At 39.8% G+C, this 26,971-nt stretch overlaps 1 protein-coding gene across 3 annotated transcripts in view; it reads right to left on the bottom strand.

Moving 5' to 3' along the window:
* The window catches only part of PPARA (peroxisome proliferator activated receptor alpha), an 84,572-nt gene that overhangs the window by 51,386 nt on the left and 6,215 nt on the right, over positions 1-26,971 (bottom strand). The window lies entirely within an intron of this gene.

The raw sequence follows: 26,971 nt of genomic DNA, 5'->3' as shown, positions 1-26,971 counted from the left end.
GAGCTGAGGGGAGAAGCAAGACTTGTCCAGGATGGGACAGCTTTACCCCAGACCCATCCCATCAGAGGAGGCAGCCCTAAGCCAGCAAGACTTTCTGTGCTTTGCCACAGAAAGTGCTGGAGGATTATTTTGTTTGTAGTGCTAGCTTTCTTGGCAAGATTTGCCTGGATAGAAGGAGCAAATTCCATTTAATACAAACAATATTACAAATACAAATCAATTTGACAGATAAAGAAAGGACAGATCTTGAAGTAGTAGCAACTCATCTCTACGTGCATCTGTCTTACGATTTATACCATTTAAGAACATCCACGCTACAGAATGAGAATGGGCAAAGAAGTGATGCCAAACTGAAACAAACATTCTAGACCACATGTTGTGGTAGATGAGGATGATACTAAGGAGACTAACAATAAGAATTATTCATCAAATCATCATAACACTATCCATCAGTTGGATGCTGCCATGGATGATGGTCATGTTCTGACTAATATTAGTCTGATTTGCTGCAGTTCTGCTCAATTTATTTCTATACATCACATTGTGATTCTAAAAGAGAAGTTCTATCAAGTTAAGTGCCAGCTGCCCATTTTACATGATGGTGAGGATACTTTAATTTCCTTAATTTAATTTTATTATACATTTTTTAAGTGGACTCCAAATTCAGTATAAATAAGTAGCTGGTGATCCCTCAGAGTTAGAGGATGATTGTCTTCCATAAAGTCATAGCCAGTTATCGGTGATGGATCTGCAGGTGGCTAATGAGACCGACTCTGGATCCACAAATCTGGTCACAACTGGGGCAGACATTTCCCAATGGAAGGGGAAGATTTTGACTGGGGAGTCAGGCTGCAGCACATTCTTTCCCATTTCTCCATTTCCTGTTGTCTGCACTGGATTTTGAAATATTGGGAACCTTGCCACAAGATCCTTTTCCTATTTGGTCAGTCAAGGGCTTGGGTTTCCCATGTGTTTGTCAACATTGCACTTCTTCATGTAGGCTTTGAGGGTGTCTTTAAAGCACTTTTTTTGCCTGCCTCATATCCATTGAACATGGCTCAGATGTGAGAACATGACCTACTTCAGTAGTCAATTTTCTGACATTCAAAGAACGTAACCAACCCAATGGAGTTGGTAGTGGATGATCATAGCTTCGATGCTGGAGGTTTTGGCTCGGGACAGAACACTAATGTTGGTGATAAGTCACAGGCGTGCAATTTAGGGAGGGCAGGAGCTGGGAGCAACACTGCTTGCTTCTCTCCCCACTCCTTGCGCCGACCAGGAGCGATGATGTTGCTTTCTCTTCTCTCACGTCCCCTCATTGGCCTATTCTTTGCTCAGCAAATAAGAATGCAGGGATGTAGCTGGCAGAGCCAATTAGCATGGTTTGGAGCCTCTGCAGCACTTTTTCAGTCCTGAAACAAACATGTTTGTGGTGGGAGGAAGGAAGCTCTCAAGGTCTGTGTTTAGGTCCGAAGATGCTTGCTGCAGATTTCATCATGATCTGCCTCTAACCCTCACATGTTCAGATGTTAAAAAGGCAAGAGCAAGCCCCTTACGACACCAGTAGACACAGAGCTGCTCAGACAGGGGCAGAGGCTGCTGCCCCAGGCACATTCAGGTAATTATCCTCACAGACAGCACAACTTGGGAAGTTTTAGGTTGCAAGAACAGCACTGAAGAATGTGCTGTCACCACGAATATTGTTGAAATTACAGTTAAAACTTTTCCATTTTTTCCCCAACTCTCTAATTTTTTACTGAATGGCAGTACCCCAGTGTGGCAATTTATGCCATTTAATCCCACTTCTGTGTGTGCACCTTTCCTTTGCCTGCAATGAGCTTTTGGGTCAGGTTACCAGGTAGGTCCATAAAGGCTATTACACAGAAATGTTGTGAATGCCTTGATCTTATCAAATCTCCCCAGGGTTGCACTTTTCTAGAACCTTTTTCCCAGAATACCTTTTGTAGAGCTGCTGGTCCTTTATATGTGCAGATACAAGCAACTACAGCCCTCAAGCAGCCATTTTGTAGCTGTGTGTCTGCTGTGCTGTATGTCCTTCTCTTCCAACTGGTAAGTAGTCTTCGCTCCTTTTGTACTTTCTTACTAATATTTCTGTAAAATATATTTTACTATATCTTAAAGAAAAAGTAAGTTTCTAGCCCTCATAGCTGCGGAGATAGCTTCAAAATGTGATGCCAGTGCACCCTGAAGGCTCAAAAAGCAGAAGATAAATAAAAACACAAAATCTATTATTTTTACATAATCTCATGATTCTGAAGACCATCTTATAATTTTTGATGAGCCTAACTCATGATTTTTGAACATTTGGGGTTGGCAATACTGTGAAAGTGACTTGAAACATTCCTGTTTAAAGTCAGTTTCTTGTCTATTATTTGTAGTATGGTAATACCCCTAGAGCCCCAGAGAGGCAGCAATATAAATTCACAGGGCCATGCCCAACCCTCATAGAATATTTCCAAAAGTTGAATGTTTTCAATGCTGGTGACCTGCAAAAAGTAAGTAGCCTATAGGATAGAAAGTAATCTAGATTGTCCTGCAATTGTTTCAATTGTGTATTCTAGAGTTTGTAACAAGGGAAGAATATACATTAAAGTTTTAAATCTAACCAGTGTCCCTTAAGTGACTTGATGCAACATATCAGAACATGTTAGTATTAGAGGTGAGTGAGTTTAATATTTATTTAATTTCCTCTCTTTGTATACGAATTAGATACAGCTAATTTCTAAGTTTTCATCTGCTAAAAAAACTAGTTTTCAGGTGCCTAACTAGCCCCTGGAATCATGGTTAAAGTTGCCCCTCCCCCATAATCTGAAATGGCACCCTTGGGTCAGTCATTCCACTTGATTCAGAAGATCTCAAGGTTCTTGAACGATACCATCAACAGTGCCTCCTTGAGGTGTCTACTGTACGTGACCCAGGCTTTGGCACCATACAAGAGAAAAGGAATAATAGCAACCTGGTACACACAAGAAGTTTGGTTTGATTCTTGATGTCATGTCTTCAAAGACACGTTTTCTCAAGCGACTGAAAGTTGCACTGACACATTGAAGGCGGTGTTAAATTTCCTTGTCAATGTCAGCTTTCTACGACAGATAGCTGCCGATGTCAAGGAAGTTGCTCCACATTCTCCAAGGTCTCTTAATTGATCTGAATTATGGGAGCAGGATCTTGGTGATTCAGAGCCTGTTGGTGGAGGTACTTTAGTTTTCTTGAAGTTGAGTGTGAGGCCGAGTAGGCTATAGACCTCAGAGAAAGTGGCAACTATTATTTGAAGGTGCTCTAATCATCTGCTTTACCTCCCCCTGACTGGATAATCACATCCAGAGGGATTCACTTACCTGCGGTCAAAACCGAACAATGACATTTGGAACCTGGAACGATAAAATCTGATTGGCAACCCGAAAAGTAACTGGCCAGAATGAAGAACAGTGATCGTGGCCAAAGAACTCAGGAGATATGACATCGACATCGCTGCACTGAGACCCAAAGTGCAGAAGAAGGACAGCTCAAGGAACAAGGTGATGGTTACACTTTTTTCTGGAAAGAAGCAGGTGACCATGAACAATAAATCTACAGCACTAGTTTTGCTATCAAATACAAAATAGTCAACCAAATCTCAGAATTATCCATTAGTATCAATGAATGACTCATGACCCTCTGTCTTAAACTTGCCAAGAATCAGCATGCAATACTCAAGAGTACATACACTCTGACCCTTGACGCAGATGATGAAAGCAAAGAAGAATTTTACGCTAACCTTGACCAAATTCTCTCTGCCATCCCCAAAGAGGACAAGCTCATGTTCCTTGGCAATTTTAATGCAAGAGCTGGACAAGACTCGGAACTTTAGAATGGCACGATCAGAAAGGAAGGAGTGGGCAAGACCAATTCCAATTGACTTCTTCTGACCAAATGCGCAGAACACATATAAATAAGTATTACTCCCATGAAAGGTGCAAGACTGACATCACTATAACTGCGCTCTCAATATCAATTCAGGCTGTCCCGTATGAGTCGACCTCATTGAGGAGGGATGAACTCAAAGGGCAGTTCAGCTGTTCTATTAAGAGTGTCCAAACAATATCAATTGTGATTAATTTTAAACATTTATATACCCTCCTGAAATCCCTACCCCTGCTGGGCAGAATCCTCTAGCCAACCACTCTGCCACAGGGCAGAAGCTCCAAGCTCCCCACCCCAGTTTGGTACGCAGAGAATGGGGAGGGGGAGGAGGGAGCATAGGGCCACTGTAAGAGCACTTAACTGTAAAAGAGTCACATGCTGCTCACGAGCCACAGTTTGGCCACCCCTAATATTAGAACCCTGGACAGAGATAACTAGGTTATTTCAAATAGGGTCCTGATGGGTTATGACTATTGGATAGATGGTCCCTGTTAATATGATGTAATTATTGAACTAATCTGGCCACACCACCAGAAATATAAAATTCGGAGCTCACCAGACTCAGAAGTATAAATAGAGATGTACAAGACACAGTAAGTTCTCATAAGTCAATATGAATGTAGCTTACATGCCCAAGAGGGCAGTTATAACAAAAAAAAGCAAGTAACAGCAGCAACCTAAGTAAGAGTTGCAGAAACAGCACTATAGTTAGGTCTGTGCTTAGAAAATTAAACCTAATGCTTTGAGACTGTGGGGCCATATACTACATGTGGGTGGCAAGGATGATGATGATCATCATCAGACATGGATTGCATGACTAAACTGCACATGTTCAGAACAGTACTTCCAAACTAAAGGTCATTCAGATGTGACATAAATTTGACGAAGTGGAATGACAGTGCTTTTCTAACAGAAACCAAATGGACTGCATTTATCTGGGGTTAACACCACTGTTCTTTTCTGCCAGTAGCTCTAATCTCTAGATCCCTTTGCATAACTTCAGTCCTAGCAACGCCTTCCAATTTAGTATTATCTTGAATGTAATGTGCTGTTTACTATTTCTTTTAGGTCATTAATAAATATGTTAACTACAACTAGGTCCAATGCTGGTCCCTGGGGCACAACACTAGGCACCTCAACTTTTACAAGGTGCATTATTACTCTAGTTAATGAAATTCTTCCACAAATAAAATACACAGGATACAAAGGGTTAGACTGCAATCTCCCTTACATGGCCATACAGTAAGAGGACGGAGTAAGGAGCTCTCTCCCCTTGTGTCCCCCATGTATGAGCAGCCCAGTGTAACAGCATATATGCTTTGGAAACTGCAGGGGATGCTTCGTGCAGAAGCAACTCACAGGAAATAGGCTGGGGAATGGTGAGGAGTAAACAGATGCTCTGCCCCCACTATCTGCCAGGCATAGAACTGTGCGTGTCGGGGGGGGGGGGGGGGGGGGGGGGGGGGGCGCCCTGGCATTGTATAGTAAAAGTACTAAGCCCAAGCCCAATGCTACCTGAAGCTCCCAACAGGAAGGTGCACAGCTCTGTTTGGCAGGGCTGTGGCACACGTAGGCCACAGCAAATATTTTTGGAGGAATAAGTAAGAGGATACAGAAATGTAAGTTATATTACTTAAAATGAACAATATTTGTTTAATAGGAACGCAAAAATGAAGTCTGAGACGTCAACTTTAAAACATACTATTTTGTTGCAACAGCTGTTTTAACACAGTGTCCAATAAAAATCCTATCTGCAGTATTCTTTTTCACATTCACATTAATATTTAAGTTTGCCTGTCCTTTTAGCTGAATTTATGAAAGAAAATTACTAACTAGTGAAATAGTAATTAAATGCTTAGTGGCTTAACTGTTAAATTACATGTCCTTCTGTTCTTTCAAATGTTACTAGTATATTACAGCTACTGAATTATTACACCTCGTGTAAATAATTAACTAAATAATCGAACATAGCTGCTTAAGAAGTGATTAACAAAATGTTACTATATATATACTTACTGATCTCCTCATAGAACAAGAGGGGCAGCCGTGTTAGTCTATATGCAGCAAAAATGAGAGTCCTGTAGCACTTTTAAGACTAAGAAATTAAATTTCTGTAGGCATATGCTTTCGTGGGCTGCAACCCACTTCGTCAGACATTTGTCAATATTTAAAGTGCTACAGGACTCTTGTTTTTATTATAGAACAAATTATTTAAAAGTATGTACACTTTTATTCTAGTTTAATTGTACAAGCACAGAAGGGCTCTACAGAAACGTCTAAGTATTCCCTCAATAATGCCTTTATTATCCAGGCTTTTTTAAATGTAACTAGTGTCTATGTGTCTATATGTGTATATATGTGCTCGTGCAAATTTCTCTGAAAAAGGTTGCTGATTACTTAAACATAATTTCACATTCAGCAAATAATTTCTTGATTATACCATGCTTTAATACAGACACGAATCAAAGTTTCCCATGAAATTAATGCTTAAAAAGGAAGAAAAATCTCATGTACAACTAACATGAAAATACCTATCCCCACCCACTGCACGAGTCAAATTTCAGGATATTTTTTGTGCAAAAACCACAAACATTGGGAAGCACTTGGCTGTCCATTTTGTAATCAGACTTTGTGGGGAAAAAGCAATGATATCAGTATGCTATTTCATTCAAATAGTTTCTAAGAGTATGAGACCATTTCCTCACTCTCAAAATGTAGGAAAACCCTGTCCAAGGGCAAAAGAAAGCGTTTGTGTGGGTTTCCCACACAATGACAGACTTTCCCTTCTTTTCTCAAATAAACTGGTAACTTAACAAAAGGTGACAGAAAATATACAAATTAGAACATAATTGGACACCAAGTAAAAAAAATCCAATGTGCTGTGATTTCAGAGGCACATGTGTTTTGCTGGAACTCCATCCCAGCCTACTGTATTCACTCTTACTTCCCTTCAACTTCTCAGTTCCCCTGGAAGTTTTTAGATTTGTTTTTGTACAAAAATTAATGTATGTATTTTTATAAAGTCTTACCTGTACACTTGAGGCAGATCTCAGAACATCAAAGAAAAAAAAATTCAATTGTCTGGGATAGGGGAGATTAAGACACCAGGATCCAGTTCTAGCTTTGCTAAACTTTTAACACTTGTCACTGTCGGGATAATCCATGCTGGGAAGCAGGTTTCCAAGAAGCATAATCAGGAGTAACAAAGTCTGGATGTACTGCATAAACAAATTGATCCTGTAAAGGACTTGCTTGCAACTAACGAGGGTAAAGTTGAAGCATTCATTACTAGACTATAGGTAACCGACCTCCAGGTCATTAACTTTGTGAACATTTTAGCTGAACAGAGCATTTGGTGCCAAAACCAGTAGACATTCTAGACGGCTATAGACATTTATATGAATAACACCAACATCTACAGTTATAGTAGCCAAGTTCAAACTGCGAAGTATATCTCAAACTACCTGCTTCAAGGCATAAGATAACCACTAGGTAAAGACAAATTTTGCATAATTGCAAGCATCATGGAAAAGATTATTATTGCACTTGAAGCACAGAGCATTGGCCCATCAGAGAAAGGATGTTGTTTTCTCTCCCTAATCTGGCAATTGCTGAAGTCTTAAACAGTTCTTGTTTCATGGAACACTCTAACCCAACAAAATATTTATACAGAAAATTACATTCACTGTATACGTTGCCAGGTTGCAAACTTTTACAGAGGGAGGAGGAATGATTTCAAAAATTTGTTCCCCTTGCATGACTGTCAGTTACTGTTAATAAATAAACAGCTTCCTAATATTTTTTGTTTTCAATTATATTGCTATCAAAAATTTTAACAATAAGATAAACACAACACAGCATTTAGGCAGGTCATAACATTACTGAATACAGATCACATGCAACTCATTCCCTTCTCCTTCACTTGCCCCCCCAAAAAATACACCAGAACTATATTAAAACACATTTAAGGTGCATAATCAAGAACTTGAAAGTTAGGAAAAGCAAAAATTTAGGTTGCTATTGCAACCTTAATTTTGTCCCCTTGTGTGCATGCATTGTGACAGTCTTTAATGACAAGATCACACACTATTTTTTCCACAGGATGGACTGTGAACTTAGAAAACAAATTAAGGTTTTTAGAAACCCCACAGTAAAGCTTGATTTACAGGACTAGGTACATTCGTTAGCTGCAGGAGAAAGTTCTACTTGAGAAGAGGCAAGGAATTCCTTGCTTATGGGTTAATGAGACAAAAATAGCCACCAACCCCTGCCTGGGGAGGAATGATGGGGGGAAGCACCTTCTATATGTGATATCTTGGGGAGGATGTGGGAGAGAAGGCTAGTGTGGTCCATCATGCCCCTATGAGAGGTTGTCTGCTCCTGGGGTTCTCAAAACAGTGTGTGATGCTATTGCTGTAGTAGTGGCAATGTAGGCTTGATTTTAGATTAGAATATTCATGTTCAGTTACAATTTTGGCATGCTGAAAAAAAATTTCTGCCACACAACAAAAATGACAGAAAAGTCATAGTAATACAGCTGTTCATCTGGCATTTGATAAGCTTTTGACAAACCACAGGCAGGTTTTTGTCAGAAAACAGCTGACTTGCTGGGGATCCAAAGGTTTCCAGGGACCCTGACTCTGAGGTAACCCCACTATAGTCACTGCTCTGGGAACCTCAAGACTTCCAGGCTCCCAGGTGAGCTGGCTCCTCTGGCTGTCAGACTCTCTCTCTCATCCAATCCTGAACAGAATTTCATGGGACAGAGAACATGTACTCCTTTGGTCAAAGAGTTTTCTTCCTGCTGGATTTACAAGGACTGGTGCAAAATTATGGAAGGGCAAGAGTTTCTCATAAAAAGTTTGCATGAATCTTTATATCCCTAACTTTTCCACATGAAGAGTTATTTAAAACCATGACAGTTTCAGGCTGGACTATGGATTAACATATAGTGCTCACCATAAATCAATCAACATCAATCCACAGCTCTCTGCTGCATATCTGATTAATGATGGGCTGGGTGTGAAAGGTACAAATCCTGAACTACTGAAAGAAGTGGAAGTTTCATAGAATCATAGAAGTGTAGGATTGGAAGAGACCTCGAGAGGTCCTCTAGTCTATTCCCCTGCACTCAAGGCAGGACTAAGTATTACACAGATGATCCCTGACAGGTGTTTATCTAACCTGCTCTTAAAAATATCCAATGATCGAGATTCCACAATCTCCCTAGGCAATTTATCCCAGTGCTCCCTGTTTTTCCTAATGTCCCTTGTTGCAATTTAAGCCTATTGCTTCTTGTCCTTGTTTGGTAACTTCTATTTATTTCTTTATCTAAGGAAGGGGAAGAATCTCATCAGAAAACTGTAAATAATTTATCAATCATTTTTACTTTTTTTTTTTTTTTTTTTTTTTTTTTGCTCTCAGCCAACTAAATTTGCAGCCTGGAAGTTTGAACTGTGCTGTAGCAACACAGAGGGCAAGCAACTGATTAAGGATCTTAAACTTAGCACAAATAGTCTTCCAGGTAAGTAAACTGATGGGAATTGAAGGTGGAAGCTTCATGTGTCAGAATTTTTCTCCTTCAGTAAATGTTGCAACTCTAACTCCTATTATTGTTCTTGCCAGTCCAGTAATACATGAAAATCCAGTGTCAAGGCCCATATGGCTTACTTTGACGGCGTGTTAAGATGTCTTAAAATTAAGTGTATTTTGTAACACGCACAGAGAGGACAAGACATTTTACCATCTATGCAGACAGGTCTCACAGAAATGCTAATTGCTTGAGTATCATTCAAGATGCATGACCTTTGGCAACTCAGCACTAGTTCAACTTTCACTGTTAGGGATCTTGTGAAGTCACCACTTCATTCATTCTCCAGTTACCTCTACTGTAAAAAAAAAAAAAAAAAAAAAAAAAAATCCCACAAAAAAAAAAAAATCTTTTAATGACAAAACCTTTCAAGTCCCTTACATATCAAAGGAGCAGAGAAGGGTACAAGACAGTTTTTTTCCTTTTGCATACCACCTTCAAAAGCAAGAACACTTGACAGTAAGGGAATATCTATGTAACTTTCATTATCTGAAATGTGATAAAATGAGACTAACCAATGAGATACCATAGTTCCAGGTTATAAAGATATATATAGAAAAAACAGACTGGGTTGCCAAACTGCTAAAAAATGGGGTTCCCTACTGTGACACTTTGTACCTCAAAGGAGCACCCTGGAAACCCCATATTGTGATATGATTGGACATGGACAGAGACCTCTTTAAGGCTTTTAATGAAGTAAATACTCCTGGGAACTGTGTGATTATGGGAGACTAACTTCCCAGATATAGACCGAAGGACAAGTGCTCGTAGTAATAATAGGGCCCAGATTTTCCTGGATGTGATAGCTAACGGATTACTTCACCAAATAGTTGCTGAACCAACAAAAGGGGATGCCATTTTAGATTTGGTATTGGTGAATAGTGAGGACCTCATAGAAGAACGGGTTGTAGGGGACAATCGTGGTTCGAGCGACCATCAGCTAATTCAGTTCAAACTAAATGGAAGGATAAACAAAAATATATCTGTGACTAGGGTCTTTGACTCCAAAAGGGCTAACTTTAAAAAATTAAGAGAATTAGTTGGAGAAGTGGACTGGACTGAAAAACTCATGGATGTAAAAGTGGAGGAGGCTTGGAATTACTTCAAGTCAAAGTTGCACAAACTATCTGAAACCTGCATCCTACGAAAGGGAAAAAAATTCATAGGCAAGGGTTGTAGACCAAGCTGGATAAGTAAGCATCTCAGACAGGTGATTAAGGGAAAGCAGAAAGCCTACAAGGAATGGAAGATGGGAGGGATCATCAAGAGAGAAACTGAGAAATGCCAAAAGCCAAATAGAGTTGGACCTTGCAAAGGGAATTAAAACCAACAGTAAAAGGTTCTATATCCATATAAATAGGAAGAAAACAAAGAAAGAAGTGGGACCGCTAAGCACTGAGGATGGGGTGGAGGTTAAGGATAATCTAGACATGGCTAAATATCTAAACAAATATGTTGCCTCCGTTTTTACTGAGGCTAATGATGAGTTTGGGAATAGTGGTAGGGTGGCTAATGGGAATGAGGATATGGAGGTAGAAATTACCACATCCGAGGTAGAAGCCAAATTCGAACAGCTTAATGGGACTAAATGGGGGTGGGGGAAGAGATAATCTCCACCCAAGAATATTAAAGGAACTAGCACATGAAATTGCAAGCCTATTAGCAAGGATTTTTTAATGAATCTGTAAACTCAGGGGCTGTACCATATGACTGGAGAATTGCTAAAATAGTTCCTATTTTTTAGAAAGGGAAAAAAAGTGATCCGGGTAACTACAGGCCTATTAGTTTGACGTCAGTAGTATGCAAGGTCTTGGAAAAAAAAATTTTTTAGAAAGAGAAAGTAGTTAAGGACATCAAGGTTAACAATAATTGGGATAAAATACAACATGGTTTTACAAAAGGTAGATCGTGCCAGATCAACCTGATCTCCTTTTTTAAGAAGGTAACAGATTTTTTAGACAAAAGGAATGCAGTGCATCTAATTTACCTACATTTCAGTAGGGCATTTGATACAGTTCCACATGGAGAATTATTAGCTAAATTGGAAAAGATGGGGATTAATATGAAAAATTGAAAAGTGGATAAGGAACTAGCTAAAGGGGAGACTACAATGGGTCATACTGAAAGGTGAACTGTCAGTCTGGAGGGAGGTTGAAGGTTGAACTAGTGGAGTTCCTCAGTGATCGGTCTTGGGACCAATCTTATTTAACCTTTTTATTACTGACCTTGGCACAAAAAGTGGGAATGTCCTAATAAAGTTTGTGGATGACACGAAGTTGGAAGATATTACCAATACAGTGAAGGATCAGAATATCATACAGGAAGATCTGGATGACCTTGTAAACTGGAGTAATAGAAATAGAATGAAATTTTAATAGTGGAAAGTGCAAGGTCATGCATTTAGGGTCTAATAAGAATTTCAGCTATAAGCTGGGGATGCATCAGTTGGAAGTGACAGAGGAGGAGAAGGACTTGGGTGTATTGGTTGATTGCAGAATGACTATGAGCCGCCAGTGTGATGTGGTCCTTGGCAATACAAGGTATTTCCAGTAGAAATAGGAAGGTGTTAGTACCGTTATACAAGGCACTGGTGAGACTTCATTTGGAATACTGTATGAAGTTCTGATTCCCCATGTTTAAGAAAGATGAATTCAAACTTGAAGAAATGCTGAGAAGGGCTACTAGGATGATCTGCAGAATGGAAAACCTGCCTTATGAGAGGAGACTCAAAGAGCTTGGTTTGTTTAGCCTAACCAAAAAAGGCTAAGGGAAGATATGACTGATCGCTATAAATACATCAGAGAGATAAATACCAGGGAGGGAGAGGAATTATTTAAGTTCAACGCCAATGTGGACACAAGAACTAATGGATGTAAACTGGCCATCAGGAAGCTTAGACTTGAAATTAGATGCAGGTTTCTAACCATCATAGGAGTGAAGTTCTGAAATAATCTTCGAAGGGGAGCAGTGCAAACAAAAAACATAGCTGGCTTCAAAACTGAGCTTGATAAATTTATGGAGGGGATGATATGATGGGACAGCCTAGTTTGGCAATTAACTGCTCTTTGACTACGCGTGGTAGATATGCCAATGGCCTGTGAAGGGATGTTAGATGGGGTGGGTTTTGATTTACTACAGAGAATTCTTTCTTGGGTGTCTGGTTGGTGAGTCTTGCCCATATACTCAGGGATTAGCTGATCGCCATATTTGGGGTCGGGAAGGAGTTTTCCCTCAGAGCAGATTGGCAAAGGCTCTGGGGGTTTTTCACCTTCCTGCGTAGCATGGGGCACGGCTCACTTGCTAGTGAATTCTCTGTATCTTAAAGTCTTTAAATAATGATTTGAGGACTTCAATAACTCAATCATAGGTTAGGGATCTATTACAGGAATGGGTGGGTGAGGTTCTGTGGCCTGTGGTGTGCAGGTGGTCAGACTGGATAATCATATTGGTCCCTTCTGACCTTAGAGTCTATGAGTCTATGATTATGATATGTTTTGTACAATGTATGCCTTGTAAGGTATCATTTGAAAGTCTTGATCTATTGAACATTAATATCCTGGTGGATTGTATGTACTGTCATTGTATATGAAGTTATGAAGTATTGTAATATGTATTATTGAAATAAGTTGTGAGGTTGGGACATGTCCATAGCCAACCTTTCCGTGGCAATAAAGGACCAGCCAGTCATGCTGATGGCTCATTAAAAGGGAATCCACTCTTCCAATGGCCATTCCAGAGACTTCTCAGAGAGCACGTAGGCAATGTAGACTGCCTGCCCAATGAGGACTGCCTGACCCCCATGTCACAGCAAGAATCTTTCTAGCAACTAGAAGAAGGTATAAAAAGAGAGATGGTGACATTATCATTTGGCCTCTCTCTCTTCTTATCTCAACACCTGGAAAAATGTCTGGAAGACAGACTTTGATCTGGAGAAGGGTGGTCCCAGGCTGGAAGGTAATTCCAGCTGTGTACTGAGGAACTGTAACCTACTTGTACCATCTGTCAGGGTGAGACATTGTTTGATTCAACTCTTTCTTAGATTAAAAGTTTAAGATTTAGAATGTGTGTTTACATTTTATTTTCTTAAGGTAACACTCTCTGATCTTTATGCCCACCACTTATAATCACTTAAAATCTGTCTTTCTGTAGCTAATAAATCTGTTTTGTATTTTATCTAAAACAGTGTGTTTTGGTTAAAGAGCTTGGGAAATCTGAGCTCAGGTTAACAAGGGCAGTTGCACGTCCACTACCCTTTCATCGGAGTGGCAACTAGGTAATGAGCTTACACGGGCCAGGCTTCTGACCAGTGCAAGACGGTACAGTTCAGGGGTGCAAGGCTGGGGAGCTGAGGGGAACTGACTGGAGCTTCTCTATTGATGGTTCATGAGTGACTGGAAAATCATTCATGTAACTTAACTGGGTGTGTCCCTGCCTGTGGATGTCTGTGCAGTGCCTATCAGAGGTTTGTAGCTGGACATCAGCATCACAGAGTCAGAGGTAGCCCAGGTTGGTGCGTTTGGAGGGCTCAGCAGTCCCACAGACCAGGCTGCATCCCAGGGATCCAGTCACACCTACACATTCATATGAAAATGTTTAAACAGAGATAACCATAAAGTAGAATCTATATGGATACAACATTCTAGGACTAACTACAACAACCTAAAACCCATGTTCATATGATTTTAACTTTGAATTTCCTGACTTTTACAATAAAAATATCTTCCCTTAGAAGAAAGGGAAATCAATAGTTTGCTCATGATCACAGCAATAGTACAAACAAATAAATAAACAGAAGAAAACCTAGGAAGAATTTTGGCATCTTAGAGCTACATCACAAGCAGCAAAAACTGTCTTTTTGGAAGACTAACCTTCAGCATCTGAAGACTCAACTTGCCACAGTTATCAAGCAGGCATTAGAGCACCATAGAGAAATATCCCTTTGGGGACGTGTGTGCATGTGTGGGTCAATGGACACTACTAAAAAACACTTCCATGCTCAGGTTTATGGCACTCATGTGCACCTACATGTGGAATACACATAGGAACTATAATTCAAAGAAAAAAATACCTCTTTCTGTTTATAAACGCTGAGGTCTGGTGCAGGGGAAAATGATAGGCATATGGTCCCATCAATTGCTTCAATACAATCCAGGATTCCCAGGCATACAAAGCCATCCATCTCTTGAGTTTTCCCAAGCTTTACAACCCAGCGCAATGTTACCTTCTGCATAGCAGCACACACCTGCATGATTATGGCCCTAACAGTCAACCCTCAAACTCTGAATTGGTCGGATACGGACCGGTAACAATTGGGGTGGTCCAGTTTATATACAGTGATGGCAACCCACTTCTCAACAGGTATGGGAGTCAGTATGTTGGTATACTGCTGCTGCAGCTTCAGGGCTAGTTCAGCAGACATCTCAAAAGATTGCCTTCACCATCCTGAAATTCTGTCATCACTGCTGGTCATCCCAGGTCCGCAAAAAAAATCCTTTCCCACCAATCCATGCTCGTTTCCCAAGCCCAGAAAAGGCACTGCACTGCATGAAGCTGCTCCAGGAACTGCACATTTAGTAGCTCTTGCTTGGATTCATCCTCCTCTTTCTCCTGCTCCTCCTCCCACTGCTCCTGGAGGAGGAACTGCTGTTGTAGTCTTATCAGCTATGTGGTGGTATGGTGGTTGAAATCCAAAGGTGAAGCCACCCAGTGATGAGAGCTCAAATAAAGCGCCAACAACCTCTGTATATTTGCAGCGGTCAGCATTGCAGCATGGCACATTGTTGAGTCAATCCTGGCAGGCAGCAATTCGACTATGATGCTAGCCCACCCAGAAACAGGGACCATACAACAGAGGGAGCGGAATCATGGGATTTTTGGAGTTTGACCACAAGTCCCAGAATTCCACTGGCTTCCACTACCTATCCCACAGTGCACAGCAAGAAAAATCCCACAAACCACACAGTTCATCAGTTAAGCAAACAACCATGGGATACCTGCCCGAAATGCCATGCACTTAGTGCGCAGCAAGCCCCTGTCACGTGTACATGTCCTGAACTGAAATAGGACCCCATTGTCCCATGCACACATTATTACTGCTACTTATGTACTGCGCACCAACTGGTGCGTGTCAACTCAGCACAGACTAAAACCTCTGTGTAGAAAAGTCCTCTAACTAATGCTATGAAACTATAATTCAGACCTAGCTAGGAAGATAGGGCTGAGATAAGAGGTGCAATCAGCTAATCATAGCAGGGGAGAGACTGTCCCAAGTGAAAATTGCAGAAATCACTGATGACATCATCAGTGTCCATCAGCCCTCACTTAGACTGTTTCTGCAGCTGCTGTGCAGGCTAACTCCTCCCTACAATTTCCTTCCTCAAGATGACATGACAAGGGGATAGAGGAGAGGCCACTATATGGGTCTTGGTGCCCCCAGGGGACATGGGTGAGTCTCCCTGCATAGTTGTGGTTCCAAGGGTACAGGGAGAGATACATGGCTTTAAACCACTGCTGGAGAACTGCGCTAGCTCTGTCTATACCACCTGTAACTCATACCCTATACTGTCTCTTCTCTGCTGTCTTTCCTTCCCATCTGGTTACACAATGTTTATGTATGAAAATTAATTTGTACAGTCACCAATCCAGCTTATTTTTTAAATAAGAAACTAGTAACTAAAAAAGCAGTAAAGCTATTCCAGGGCTAATTTATCCACTTCTGCCAGAGACCCCGACACTCTCAACCAACCACACACAATAGCTACTGCAGTTAGTTACACTGAAAAGCAAGAAAAGAAATGAGTTTTCAGCATCTGGACACAAGGATCCAACACTACTGACCATCAGCAAGTGCTCCATAGACCTTTATAGGGTAGAAAGCTCATTACAGCTTCAGGCTCTTTGAGGGCGGTCATCCTTCCATGAACAAAACTCCCAAAGACAATTGGAGCCCTGTGCATAGAAGCATCAAGATTTAATCTGGGCATACATCACTCACACCAAAAATAAAATCTTCTGTGCGGGAAACTTGAGTTTAGAAGCACCATGTGGTTCAAAAAGTGCATTAATATCCCATGAGACTACTTTTTTTTTTTTTTGTTTTTAAATGGGAAACAGTAAATGCAACTAGTCCCTCAAAGACTGGGCAAACAGGGGCTCCGCTGTAAATGGTTTACCTGCTACATCTTGAGAAACAGCAGTAAATTAAACCAGAATGACATGGACATTTAAAAAAGTGACTATATAGTTTATTTAAGACAAGGGAAAAGATTCACATTGGCTTCACACAACACTAAAAATTCTTTCACTGGATATATAGACTTCTAGGTAATTAATATCATGGATGAAGTGTCTAAAATCTTAAGACTAGTTAAGCTCTTAGGATCTGAGCAGACAGGGCCAGATCCTGACTTAGAATGTAGCAAAATACCCTGGGGTTCTGAATTACCAAATGTGATAAGACCTTCAGTTTGCCTCTGGATTGTCCACTACCATCCCCTACAGCAACAGGAACCAGTTTTGACTGGTCAACAAGGTGCTGTATAAATTATGCAACCTTTGTCTCAGTGCTCCAGGGACCAGCCATACAGGTATATCACTGACTAGTCAAGCCTGCCTGCAAGCATTTTTACCTTCCTACACAGCAGAGAAAACCCTGTTCTTTCTAGACTGTTTGCATAAAACAATATGGGCCAGTTGTCTGCACTGGTGTCATCTGATCATGGATCCCTAAATGCATTCAAAATTGCCCTCAACTTCATGACAAGTTGTAGAGATTGGAGGGGGGAGGTAGTAAGTGACATTGTGTGGACTCACATCACCCATGGTAGATGCTGCAGTGGTTCCTTTAATTAGGAATGGAGAGTTGACTTCCATTCTAATAGTACATTTTTCATTAAATTTCACTGAATCAGAACATTTTGGTGGGAGTCCATCAAGCAGTTGATCTGGATAGTCAGAAGTTTGACTCCCAAAGACTGTGATGTCAGTCAAGCGGATTGTAAAATAATAAAGTTAGAAAAACCTTATTTGGTCATTTAATCCAGTTTTCTCTTCACCTAACCTACTTTCTCAAAAAAAAAAAAAAAAAAAGCTGAATTTTTTAATACAGTATATTATCCAATGCCTTGTCCAGACCAATGTTTGGATGACCCATGACTCTGGTGTACTTTTTAAAGTGCTGTTCAGATTGACAATACACATGTATTTGCAAAAAGTGGAAGTATATCACTGTGATCACTAAGCATTTTGTGAAAACAAGCAACAGGGACACCAGACCAATAGACAAGTACGTTAAATTGCCCAATCCTCTTTCAAGCAGTGCTGAAATTGTTCTCAGTTCATCACTTTAAACTTCTCTAACAAATGGATTGGCCTCCTAAAACTTTTGGTATCAGGAAGCAGCAGTAGTAAAAACCCTCATCTCTCTCTCTCACTGGCATAGACCATCCATGGCTCCTTTTTGTAAAGGGGAGTGGACTGGTGACTTTTTTTTCCTAGCAGTAGGGTCAGATACTATTCAATCGGAACCTATGCTTGAGGAAACACTTTGCTGGAGTTTTCCCTCAAAGTCCAACCCTATAATCCCACTACTATTTGAGAGGGTAAGGCACTACCTTCTTTCCAAAAGGAGATCTTCTAAGGTGCAATTTATTTGCATAACTGTTCTAGACCCTTTCAAGCACCACTTGGATTCTTCTGCTTGGATTTCTGTTGCCAGGATACCTGCAAATCCTGAGGAGCTGGCAATTTTTCAAGTTATTTTTCTCTCTATTTTCTTGTTCCTTTTATGGCTCCCTTTAGGGCTTTTTTAAGTTCTGGTGCACACTTGACAACTGGTCAGGCCAGTTCTATATCCATTCATAAGGTTTGATGCATACTACAGTCACATGATTACACCAATTCAAAAAAAAAAAAACTATGCTTCAAAATGATAGGTTTCTTTATTCCTCTTATGTATATATTGGATATTAGGGCTACAAAGATAAATACTAATGATGTATTCTGTAAAAAAAATATTTATGCTACATTTCAGACTAAGGGCTCTGGTTTGGGAATACACGCTACTAACAAAAAGGACAGAGAACACCTGGTGAAAATGTAAAGCTGCTGTAGTATTGCATCACTTTGCCTTCAGCAGCTATAAAAATGATTTCTACCTGTGTGCGAATTAATGCATGTGACAATGTCAGACCAGGTGCCAGCTCATGCAAAGGTCCCCATACCACAACTGAATACCGAAATCCATAGCTGAAATCAGTCTGACTCACCTTTGTGTTAGTATTGTTAAAATAGGTATTAGAATTGTTTAATGTTTAGACTTTATTGAATGCCAGTGAGCTGCTGCATGCCTTACCCTCACTTATAACATCTGTGTCCCATATTATAAGGTAATATTTTATTGTTCACAGGCTAAGCCTCTGTAATTGTGTAAATCATCACACTTGAGAAAGACATTAATTAGTGTGAAATGCTGGTCTGCAACGGAAAGTTTATGTCCTGCCCGACAAGGAAGACCTAGTGATACCAGATGGACTAGAATGGAAGGACATTAAAGAGGACAAAATACTTTATTGGTTTACTCTCCCCCCTATGAAAATGAATCTTGCAAGTGAGTTTACTGCCCAAAGCACAAGGGTGAGAGGGGAAGAAGGGAATGAAAACTCCTAACAAAAAGGAACTGGATCTCTTTCATTTGTGTATGTAAGTTTACTTGCTTTAACCTTGTAAATAACTCCCGTTTTCTTTTCTTATTTAATACACATTTACACAGTTTGTTACAGGATTCACTACAAGTGCTGTCTTTGGTTTGAGATCCAAAGTGCAATTAAGCAACTGGTCCATTGGGATTGGGTATAACCTGAATATTGTTGTGATTCGTGGTGTAATGAACCATCTACCACAAAGGTAGGCTTACTTGGGTGGCAAAACAGAGTACCCAAGGGGAATGCCTGGGACTGCATGATACAGCTGTAATAGTGACTGACAGAAGAATTTATACTTGATAATTGGTTGGTGAAACCTAAGCACAGAACTCTCAACCAATTTGAGGTTTGTACCATGATTCCTAACAGTCTGCCCTGAGGTTTGTACTCACACTCTTGAGCCACTTCAGGTTGGCTTGTCAGCATAAAGATATGACACAAAATATTAACAGTAGAAGACTAAACTGTATACAATTTGAAAACAAAATGGCTGACTAGAGACCATTTTCAGTAGCTGTGACCCTACTCTTCCAGCACCCAATGCCCTTTGACTCTCATTCTCTCCAGTTCAGGTACAGTTCTCAATGTACCATCACCCACAGGACCCTCTGGTCTGTCCCACTCCATCTGGCTTTTTCAGTTCAACTAGTTTCCTCATTTCCCCTCTCCAGATGTATATTTTCTGATTCTGCCCCTTCTCTCCAATGATGTTTCAGATCCCTATCCCCGTACAACGTCTCTAACACTCAAGTTCCCCCAGAGCTAAAGCCAGCCACAAGTAATTATATTTGATTAAAACAAAACTCTTCTTCTAAAGTCTCCAGTTTACCCTACCAGCCATAAAATCCCATAATTAAACTTTTCGAAATTCAAAATCATATATAAACAAAAGCACACCTCTGAGCATACCTACTGGATCAGGCCCAGCACAAGTCAAGCAACTGAATGCTGATCTTCCCCTGTTCCATGAATCACTGTGGGGTTTAGGCAGGAGATGGGGGTCCATATACCCAGAGTGAGGCAATAATGAGCATGCTCAGAGGCAGAAACATAGGCACCTAGGAAACTTTTTGCTGCAAAAATGTAGGCAGAGTGAGTTTAGGCACCTACAGAGTTCAGTGGGAATTTTCTGAATCACACTGGAGTCTAGCTCGGGATTTAGCTGCCTAAGTCTGGGGTTTAGGCACCAAAGCACTTTTGTGAATTCAGGCCAAAGAAACTATTCAGCTGTGTAACGTTATGCACATGCTTAAGTCTTTGAGGGATCAAGCTCGTCAATGGCAAATGGTGAATACAATCTGCATTTCAGTGGTGATTGAAATTATAAAGAGTTTACCAACAGAATAATCACTTAAAATATGCAAGAGGCCCACATTAATGCTAACTCGCAAAGGGCTCACTATTCTTTACAAGCAGCTCCCATTTCAGACCTGACAAACTCATCACATTTAAAACACCGTTTTTTATTTTAATATCTCTTTTTTCTTAAAATAAATTTCCTTTTGTTTTATAACTGACCTCAAGGGCTGAGAGAGATACAGGAGTGGTGGACAAAGGCAAACTTGTAAACTGGGCTACACTGCTTCTTTGGGGACAGAGGGATTTCAGAGGCTATCCAGCAGTCAGGGGACCGAAGGAACCTGGGGGCTGGGGTGTATCTACTGTCAATCTGCAGGGCAAAAGCAAGGCTGGTATAGCTCACAAGAGAGTGCTTGAGTGGCTGACAGGCTGGTTGTGTCTGGCAGCTAATACCACACAGGAAGCAGGTAACAATAAGGTGACTTTAGAGCCCTACATGCCTCAAGAAGTATCACACCCTCCAATTTTGCTATGCTGCTTTAAAGGAAAATGTGCATTTTATACAGGACATTTTCATTACATTTATTAAAAAGAAGTTCAAAAGACAGTGCAATTTTAAATCAATCTGAACAAACCAACTTGACAATTACAAAGTATATTCAGCACTTTCAAAGGAAATACCACAAAATATGCTATGACAACAGACATATTTGGTTATTTCCCATTAACTATGTTAACCACATTGTTACATATAATCCTTGAATTACTGAACTTTTAAGTAGTTTCTCTGTACCTGAACAAAAAACAAAAACACTCTAGATGGGGCATTAGTCTAAAAGACATTAGAACTGTGACATGTACATGACACAAAAGTGTCTTGGCCATTCTTACTGACAACAGGAATTATAAAGTGACGTTTTAGAGAGAATGTATTGATTATAAAAAACCACAGAATTAATTTTGTGTACTGAGTTACTGTAGGATTCAGATTATTTATGAAATTGCTTCTTATTCAACAATTGTAATAGTTTGTAACAATATAACACTTTTCAGGTCACATACATATGCACGGATATCTAAAAGAAATTTGCTCACAAAATAGATCTGAAAGGAGAGAAACACTTTTTGCTTTGTTCTTGCAGATCATTATTTTCAACTGCGATGAATGTATATTACGATGCAGAGATTCTTTACTGATGGGACTAATATTCATTTTTTCTCAAAACTAAGACTTCTTGCTGCTCCAAAAATAAAAAAAACTATTACATTACTTTTTGGCCTCTAAATTATGAGTAACATGAAAATTACACAAGCTATAGCTATATACTCAAAGGTGAATCTTTTGCTGCTACACAAATGTACAACATGAAGGCTTTGTGGACATACTTACTATGCCTACATGATTGCAGCCATTTTCACTAACACCAGGGCAAAGGTATTTTCTGATGGCAAAACCAACTACAGCTCACCTTATAGTGACATAACCTTAGACCTTGGATTATACAACATGATCACTAAAATCCTCTCTTTTTTGTAGACATGGAGATCAGGTCACGATGTGCAACCATATCATAAGGGAATCCTCTTCCTCATGTTAGATGCTTAGAGAAAATACCATACATTCATATAGCTGCTGTTGGCCCTAGGTTAAAAAACCCCTCATCTATAGATGAACAGGACACAACAGCTCACAACTAACTGCTCAGGGAACAGCTCCATTAATAGAAACTTTACAATGTCTCTTGAACATTTGACTTCAGACCTCAGAACATTTGAATGCATTTGTGTAAGAAAGGTGTCAATTCATTTTGGTGGACCAAAATAAGTTTCACTGTGGTACTTAATACAATCATGATGCAGTATTTTGTAAATATCAAATAGGTGTTAATGATTTATTGAATGATTAATTTTCCCAGTCCATTTTGTTTAATTAGATCGTAAAATTGTAGGAGCAGGAAACATATTTTTAAAGCATTACTTAAATCCAGAATATTATGTAAGTTATTTTTAATAAGTAATAAAGGAAATGAGTGTATTATATGTTCTATAAGACTACGCAAGTGTAGAAAACAAGAATTTCATCCACCTTTACTCTTAGCTGCTTTAATATACATTAAAAACAACCTTGATATAGTATAATAGTTCAGAGAGTATACTTCCACATTGGGTACTGACATTTTTTTATTGGCTGTTCAGAAAGCGTGTTCCACTTTAGGCATTTTACAAACCACAGTAACTGTGCACAGGGAAGCCTGAAGTCATTTTAAGACTTGAAATCTGTTATAGCTGTCTAGGGTCCTTGTTTCTCCCCCTCTAATCTCATGCCCTATTAGGAGAAAAGATTATTGGCTGTCCTTGGAAGAGTGGTTAAATATTCACTTTTGGTTTAGGACTTCTGACCTGAAGGCAAAAATACTAGCTTTGACAGACAATCCAGTGGCAATATTTTTCTGAATAAAGTTCTTTGTATTTTGTTTTGTTATAGTATTTATTATTTATTATAAAAATAGAACAAGAATTAGTCATAGAAAACTAAGAAAAAATGCATTAGATACTCTGTTTAAAACAATATGCTTAAGAATGAACTATGCTGTATCTTAGGTTACATCTACACTACAGCACTCACAGCAGTGCAACGCTTGTGGTGGAGACACTCTAAGCCAATGGGAGAGAACTCTCCCATCGGCTCAGTAACTCCTGTCTCTGAAAGAGGCACTAGGTATGTTGATGGGAGGAGCTCTTCTACTGACATAGCGCAGTACACACCAGTATAACTTAGGTTGGTATGTCGCTCAGTATGGTAGGTGTGGGTTATTCACACTCCTGAGTGACATAAGTTATATCAAAGCAATCAGTAGTACAGGCAAGGCCTCAGCCTTCTCACACCTTTGGCATTAAGTTCATTACTTTCAGCATCCTCCATACTTAGGAGCTTTTACTCAGTCTTTCCACCCTTACCTACCCCGCCCATTACCAGGAACTGCAGTTTAGTCCCTGCTTTCTGATCAAATCAACTAATCCCATAATACCTCTTCTCAAATCTCTGCTTCAGCGCTCCCTCAAACCAAAACAGCCCACTACTATGGTCACTGTTTCCAGATCAGCTCTTGCTCCCCCCACCACATAGACACGCACAGTGGACTGCAATTTTCTCTATTGCTTTCAGCTTAGTGTCCCTTCCAGAAACATTCTTTTTCTTTCAACTTTGGACAGTCACACTTTCCTTTTGTCATCCAATGCTGCAATTTTCTCTCAGTTCACTTCAAAGTAGCACTCCAATATTTGTCAGTTTGTCTCAGTACTCCTTTCCAGCCTTTACTCTCCTCCCTCAGCCCCCAACTTCAGGCCTCTGTCTTAACTTTCACCCTCAATCTTTTTTCCCAGCTGCCTTCTTCCTTCCACCACAGACATGCCAATCTGCTCTCAAATCATCATCTTCTTCCCGCAGGGTACTCCAGTCTTCTATCTCAGCTTCCTGAATCTCTGCACAGCTGCATTCTTCACACCATCTGCAACCTCCTTCATGATTCATCACTGAACACAACACACCATGATTATTCACAATTTGAAAAGCTACAGTGGAATATACATCTGTTTCTGGAAAAGACTCAACAAGACTGAGCAGAGAAGGACTGCACTGTGTACTTTCTGTGTTTGTATAGTACTGGTAAATTGTATTCCTTTACCTACTGATGCTAAATGGCACAGTTGATCTCCTAAATTCAGTTTAGCAGCAGGATTACGCACATTAGAGTTACCATCCTTCAGACAAGACACTACATGAAGGTCCTATCTGACCATTTGTTTTGGTGGAAGTTAAAGATCCCATAGTACTTTTCAAAATGAGGAGGGGTAAATCCCAGTGTTCTAGCCATCACTCTCTTTCTCCTCCCTCACTCCCCCACTAAACAAATTCTAATGTCCAAGGCTAAGAGCAGTACATAAAGGCTGCTTAGTTTGCTTGCATTCTCACTGTACTGCCAGTTTAACTCATTCCTTCATAATGTTCTTGTGTAGGACACAGTAACTGGAGCCTGCTGTTCTCCTATGTTTAAATAAAAATACAAACTTTCCTTGTCTTGTGGAATGTGAAATAAAATTCCCCCTTTGAATGTAGTCTTCTCTGTAAGAAAACACCCATTTTGTTCTCAGTAATCTAGAAATTCTTAGCATGAGAAACTTTCCCCCACCATAAACAAGCTATTTGAAAATAAAGCTTATGTTAGAATTAGCATTGCTGGACTGACTGTTGATAAACTCAAGTGTAATGAATCCACATTTTTTAAGCAAATGGACATGAAATAAACACACTTTCAAGCAACTGAGATGTCAAATGGAGGATACAGTTTTTGGATACATGACATCACAGTTCTACATCATGTCATTCAGTACAATACAGAGATCACAAGACTTGCTCCACTCCAGAAGTAAAGACGTCAAACCATAGTCAGTTACTTACTGACATATATGATCTCTGCTTATCCTTTGAATGAACTGATGAGTAATGCCTCACTTCTTAAATAACATGGTATTGGTTTAATGGTCTCACACTGCTTTACAAAGGAGATCAGTATTATCATCCTCATTTTTATAGATGGGCAAACCGAGGCACACAGCTGAAATGACTGCCATTGACTTCCTAAGTGACCTTGGGCAAGAGCCGGAAACAAATCAGGTTTCCGCTAGTCCTGGACACTCTAGCCACTAGACATCACTGCCTCCATAGGTACAACAGTTTTTATTCACTTTACTAAGCTATTTCAGCTGATCATATTACTGTTTCAATGAAAGATTCAGACCCAGGACTGTGATATAGGCCCAGAGATGCTGGCTGAAAAGTTAAGTTTCATTTGATACTTGTGGGGGTAGCAGAAAAAAAAGTACATGATATCCCCTTCCATTTAAAGAAAAGGATTATTTCAAACTGTGTGAAAGGGAAGTAAAACAAGTGATTAGCTACCTGGTGAACAGACCCTTATATGGAATGTTTCCTGCAGGGCAACAGGAATTATCTTGTAATGAGTAATGCAACTATATTACAGCTTCAGTGGGGTTTTCGGGTGTTCAGTACCCCTGAAAATCAAGCCGCTTATATTTAGGTGCATAAAATACAGATTTAGAAGCATAACTCTTGGCAATCAGGTATGAAACTGTTGGCCCATTTATATATACAGTCATATCTCTAGTGGTGAGTTTACTGCAGAAAAGTTATATTATTGCCCCTTTTTCTAACATGAATGTGTTATTCTGAAACAAGTGTCACACCTCTGTCCAGGGCTTTGTAATTCAGCTTCCCAGTAGAGGATAAATCAGCAATACGGGGTAGAGTGTGGGTATACGCTAAACGTAACTTGTTTTCTTTACACATACATCCATGTCGAATGCAGATAGTGTGTTTCCATGCCCAGTTCCGCACAAGACAACTTTGTCTCAAGAATCAACCCTAATCAGAGACCAAGGCAGAGAGCGAACTCTCTTACTATTCACGCAGCTCCTTCTCCCAGGACAATTGCCTCTACACAGAATCTGCCAAGTCAAAAACTAACTCCATCACGGCATGCCTCCTAAAGACTGAACATTTTCTTACACACTAAGAAAAAGAAAACAGAGGACTATATGTAACAGCTTCACCTGATGATGCCTGCTGCAAAAATATAATTTATGACACAATATAGAAGCCAGTTTCCAACTCTATTTAATAAATCCCAAAGTGTCTAATATTCAAACATTTTATAAAGATAGGTAGATTAGATAGCAGGTATGAAAAGAATCTACACCTGCATCAAGGGCCAAATCCCAGCTCTCTGTACTAATCTCAAGCAAATTAAATTTTTGCAATGGATTTACACAACATTTGGAATCTTCCTTGGCAAGTTACCGGCAGGCACAGGACAAGCACACAACTACAGTGCCTTTATGGTGGAGAAGGCTGACTAATGGACTCACTTAAAGGAACATTCATCCCTGCTGTTGTGAAGAAATCCATTGAACACAGATCCATGGTATGGTAAACTGGTATAAAATATCCCTGGGTAATCTCTTCCCAGCCTGCACCTTCCTTGCTCTCCTCATATACCCACATAGCAGAACCAGTGTGGTTTTGCTATGTATTAGTAGGGCTGCCAAATGATTAAAAAAAGTAAACACATTTAATTGCAGTTTTAATGCACTGTTGAAAAATAATAGAATACCATTTATTTCAATGTTTTTGGATGTTTTCTGTATTTGTCAAATATATTGATTTCAGTTACAACAGAATAAAAAGTGTACAGTGCTCACTTTAGATTATTTTTATTACAAATATTTGCACCGCAAAAAAGAAACAAAAGAAATAGTATTTTTAATTCACATCATACAATTACTATAGTGCAAGCTCTTTATCGTGAAAGTGCAACTTAGCATGGAAGCACGTCCTCTGGAATGGTGACCAAAGCATAAAGGGGCACACAAATGC

This window comes from Emydura macquarii, unplaced genomic scaffold (assembly GCF_026122565.2).
Source record: "Emydura macquarii macquarii isolate MOO-44397 ecotype Brisbane River unplaced genomic scaffold, CSIRO-AGI_Emac_v2 contig_3122, whole genome shotgun sequence".
Lineage (NCBI taxonomy): Eukaryota > Metazoa > Chordata > Testudines > Chelidae > Emydura > Emydura macquarii.
This window is presented reverse-complemented; position numbering and strand designations above follow the sequence as displayed.